The following is a 5,547-nucleotide window of genomic DNA, read 5'->3' on the forward strand; positions in this document are numbered from 1 at the left end:
GTATAATAATATTTATAAGCTGGAACCTCATTATTGCTGATTACTTTCTGTTTTGTATTATTAAAATTAAATTAAATTAAATTAAGGTCTTTTCTTAGCTTTTGAAGCATTTAGATTCCCTCCTCCCCAAAACAGTAAAGAATAAAACCAAAAGTATAGATGGACTGGATTCAGTCAATAGAATTATTTTATTCATTGGCATATCTGAAGAGTTAAAAAGAAAAATAAACCCTGTTTCCATCACACTAAGTATCTGTCTTTTCTACAGTTGGCTGGATCCACCATGGATTTGAGAGATTTTTTAATCTTATATTCATTTATATGAAATTATAAGCACATGTAAATGCTTAACTGATAATTGAATATAGTTAGTCTGATAAAATGTAACTATTGGGGCTGGGGAGATAACTTAGAAGTGTAAGCACCTGCCTGGCAAACACAAGGACCCAAGTTCGATCCTTGGTCCCGCATGCTGTAACATCTCTGCTACAGATACCCTGACGCACCACCTCGGCCCTGGAAGGGCATGGTGGCACATGCCTCTAATCTCACCACTTGGGAGGTTGAGACAGGAGAATCTCTGTGAGTTTGAGACTAGGCTTGGGACTACAAAAGTGAGCACAAGGCCAGCCTGAATTGTATAGCAAGACCCTGTCTCTAATTTTAAAAAATTGAAATTACAATAGACTTTTATTTCATCTTGCCAATTATTGTGTTCCACAAGTGAATCCAAATTTCCTACTGTCACTCATCAACCATTTTACTACTTCAGTCTATTTGCATCATAGTTAAAGAGAATTATGTTTAATAACAAAGATAGAAAGTTCAGTGTGCCTATATTTCCTCTGTCATGGGTTTTCAAGATGGTATGGCTTTATTATTCATTCATATTTTTTCTCCCTTTCTTTTCCTTCTAAAAGAAAAAACCCACACCCTAAACTAACCCTCCTCTTTAGAGAAAATCTTTTACAAATTAACATCTGGTACACTTTTTACTTTAACTTTTGTGACTAAGGTGCTTTTCCATTTGCAAATTCTAAGTAATAACTACATTTAAACCCTTATAGCAACATTTGAACATACGTGTGCATGCATGTGTGTACTAAGGACGCAGATGTGGTGTTCTTCTAAGTGTTTGGTAGGATGCCCTGCCCCGATAGGGGAGTACATTTTAGCCTACAACTGGATCCCTCTTCAGATAACAAAAGAATGGATCTGGTGTAGGAACTGAAACTGCCATTTTGCTTTGTTTATCATAGAAAGAGAATGATTTGCTTGGCTACTACAACTGCTTCCTGAAAAATGTAAGAATGAAGAGCTAGACTCAGACATGTGTAGATCTCAACTGGAGAACCAGTTTGGTAAAAATATTGCCTGGGATTTCCAAACATTCCTCAGGACTCTAATCTCGAGAACTTGCCATGCTGACAGACAACTTGTAAGATAAAACCCATTAGAAGCATGATAGTTTAAAGAAGAATGCCTAGAAAATGTCTCCTCACTCCATTATCTATTCTCTGAGAAGATTACAGGGCCATTTGGGGCCCTGGTGGTCCTCCACGCTGAACCACAAGTCAGAGTGCAAACCTCAAGACTCTGAAGATGGCTGGACTTTCCTCTTTATTTTATAATTGACATTACCTAGGGATTTATAAGGAAGTAAGAATTTTACTTCTTCACTGTTAATGATTTAGCTAAAATTAATTTTTTTTGTCTGTATAGTTAGTAAATATTCTATGTCTTTGTTTTTTTTTTGTTTTTTTTTTTTTTTTGTTTTTTTTTTGGTACTGAAGACCAAACCCAGGGATCTCAGCTGCTAGGCAAGCATTCTACCCCTGAGCTAAATCCCCAGCTCCTAATAAATATTCTATGATTGCTTTAGGAATAATTAACCAAAAATTTTAAAACTGAAGTCTTCAGCATAGGAGAAAAATTTTAAACTCTCAAATGCATTGCATCCGCAAAGTATGCAGGAGATGAAATAATGCTACTTGCTACTACTCAGTCAGTGTCTGGCACTGAGCTAGGCACTCTCTATGGTACTGCACCTGAGCCTTGGAACAACTAAGGCAAGAATTAATACTCCCAAGGGCTGGCCAAATAGCTGAGTGGATTAAAGCATCTGTAAGCAGGCAGAGGGGCCAGGAGTTCAATCCCCGGGTCTGCTGTGCCGACCCCGCCCCTGGGCATGCAGAGATGGCAATTGAGACTGGGCGTGGTGGTGCAAGCCTGTAATCCCAGCTCTTGGGAGGCTGTAAACAGGCAGATCACTATGAATCCGATCTAGTAGTGAGACACTGAATACCCTGTAGACCCTTCCCTAAAATAAAAAATAAAAGGATTAATACTCTGAAGAAAACTGTACTTTAGCCACATATAGGTAGTGTGTGGTTGATCAACCCACTCTGATTGATTCACCAGCCTATGCCTATAATGTTGCCCTGCATTGTTTATATTACATGAAAACCCCTCAACATTGGTACTAAAACAAAATGTGTTAACAAAAAATAAAATCATTTCAACTTTGAAATATATTACATTTGTGTGAGTGGTTGGAAAGAAATTAGGGGTTGCAGGAGAAAGAACTGAGTATTGGGGCATTAGCTAAATTAAATCCTCAGAAAAAAAATCCTCAAAATCAATTTTTTAAAATACTCAATGATTTTTCTTTTGTTGCTTCCATTCAAAACAGGGATTTCTTATAAATAGACAATTTTCTGAATGGTGATAATTCAGTTTCTTTCCTTCTCATGGCTTGCCCTCTCTACTGTGTAACTTTTAAGAAGGTTCAAAGAGATGGAAAAACATAGTGGGTTGAGAGTAGGTGACTTTTGTAAGCCAGGCCTGCTAATAACATCTGTCTCTTTTGGTCATTTTCTACATCAAATTCAAGCACATCATTTGCCTGACTCCCAGGGAGCCTGAACACGGTGTAGTATATGCTGTGCCCTGCATGTGGCTACTTCAAATCCATATGTTGAAACATAATCACCAATTTGATAGGTGAGTGTCAAGAGCTGGTGTCTTTGGGAGGTGCTTAAGTTTTGAGGGAGGAGGTGAGTGTGGTGGCACACAGAGTTATGTGGTGAGAGCCTGTGAATGGATGAATGAATGAATGAATGAATGGAAATGTATGTAGCTCAGATGTATGTATGAAAAAAACCCTCTCAGTAGAATCCCCAATACAACACACACACACACACACACACACACACACACACAGAGTTTATTTTATTTTATTTTTTTCCGCAACTAGGGATTGAACTCTGGCCCTTGCACTTGACAGGGACGTGCTTATTCTACTGAGCCATCTCCCTGTCCCCCCAACACACACAATTTGAAAAAATACTTTTATAGGAAGCCCATCTGGACCTCATAGCAGTCCATAAGAGTTTATAAATTATAATCCCAGGGAAAATGTATTGAAATTGTAGCAAGTAAATTCCAATCAAACACTTCTAGTACAACCCATGGCAAGAATAAAAAGATGTATCTTCAGTTGTGGGTAGCCAGGGGGATCCTAAGTCCAGTCTAAACAAGGGCTAATGTGAATAAAGGTACCAGCTGAGGACCAAACCCAGGTTTTATTAATTTGTGAAGATGGGAGTGGCTTGGGGTTGAGAGAACAGTGGGAAGTAGTGAGTACTGTGACCTGGGCTAGGTAGGAGGCATAATGACATCTCTGCAATACGCAGAAAGAGGTATGCAGAAAGAGTAGCCTCTCAGGAGGAATCTGCACATGACAGTTTGAGGAAGTGTCTTCTGTTTTGGGTCCACTACGTCAGCTCTGATGTCTAGCTTCCATTGTCTTGAGACATCACAGCCTCTTTCTCGAGGCTCAATCCCAGCCAACAGCACAGCGTCCCTCAGCCTACCTCACACTTGGTAGTAGGGAGCTATAGGCAGGGCATCACAGACCTGTTGCTTTGCTTCACATCAGCGCCTCAGCCAGACCAATTTGCATTGTTTAAAACCAATCAAGGGGTAGAGTGCTTTCCTAGCCAGCTCTACATATCAGTACACAGAAGTAGAACAAGAGCAAGCCAACATGGAGACAGATTGTCTTCTTTTAGAGAAAGTAAATTTTGTGGGGAAAGGCCACACGAATAGAATTGGTGACTTGAAACAAGAGTTGTAGGGGAGCTGTCATGTCTTGCCCCTTGTTATAACTTGTGTCTAGACGTTCCCCCAAGCCTCATATGCTCATAGGTGGGGCTTTTTCAGAGGCAGTTGGACCTAGAGTGTGTGATGAGTGGATTGACTGATGATGCAACGCTGGCATCAAGGGTGCTAGGATTAAGGCTGTGTGTCCCACCCACCCCGAGTGGCCTGGATAAGGCATGAGGGATAGAAAGAGCTGTGGTTTACCTTTTTGCTGCTTTGTTACCATTTGTTACCTTCCATGAACTATGTCTCCTCTCTAATGCCTGTCTGCTAAGCCACCCTGCCTGGGAGCCAGCTGACTGTGGACTGGAACTACTACAAACTGTGAACTAAATAAGCTTCTCCTTTAACTTTGGGTGTCAGGAATTTTGTCTCAGCAATGAGATGAGTAGCTAGGACACCCCTTCTGTCACATGAGGGCGAGTGAGAAGGCAGGAGCCCTCCCCAAATTCAAGAATGCTGGTGCCTTGATCTTGGGCCTCCCTGCCTCCAGATTGTAAGAAATCAATTTCTACCCTCTATAAATTACCCTACCTGAAGTATGTTGTAGTGATAGGAGTGAAGCAAGATACACTGTCACTAAAAAGGAGTCTCAAGTTTGATGCTCAGGCATGTGTTCTGGAGATTAGGACTATGGCAATATAAAGTGTAATTTGATGTGGTGAAAAAAGTTGTTGACTGCTCACATAATTAAGCAATCATTATCTTTAATTCATTTTTATTTACTTGTTTTTTCTTTTTTCTTTAGGACAGGGTCTACAGGGTCTCACCTAGATCAGGCTCATAGTGATCCTCCTGTTGTCAGTCTCCCAACTGCTGGGTTTACAGGTGTGTACCACTATGCACAGTCTCAACTGCCATCTCAGCGTGCCCTGGGGGTGGTGCCGGTATGGTATGTGGTAAGACCGGGATCAAACCCCAACCATTGCGGACTTGTTTTAGAGTCACACGAATAGCAAAAGACCCATCTTATGTTTTGACTTCTGCAAGTTTTTTTTTCTATGTGACTTGTATGTATATCAATTGTAAATGTATTAAAATTTTTCTAGCATGATACTGGCATCAAAATAGACCTGAGGATCAATGGAATAGATTAGAAGACACTGAAGCCCCTATGAACACACTCAGCCACCTTATCTTTGACAAAGGGGCCAAACATACTCACTGGAAGAAAGATAGCTCTTTAACAAATGGTGCTGGAAAAATTGGCTCTCTACATGCGGAAAACTCACACTTGACCCAGGTCTATCTCCATGCACTAAACTAAAGTCAAAATGGTTTAAAGATCTAAACATTAAAGCAGAGACACTAAATCTCCTGGAAGAGAAGTAGGAGGAACTCTTGAAGACATAGGGGTAGGCAAAGAGTTCATGGACAGAAATC

This window comes from Octodon degus, unplaced genomic scaffold (genome assembly GCF_000260255.1).
Source record: "Octodon degus isolate 3935 unplaced genomic scaffold, OctDeg1.0 scaffold00125, whole genome shotgun sequence".
NCBI lineage: Eukaryota > Metazoa > Chordata > Mammalia > Rodentia > Octodontidae > Octodon > Octodon degus.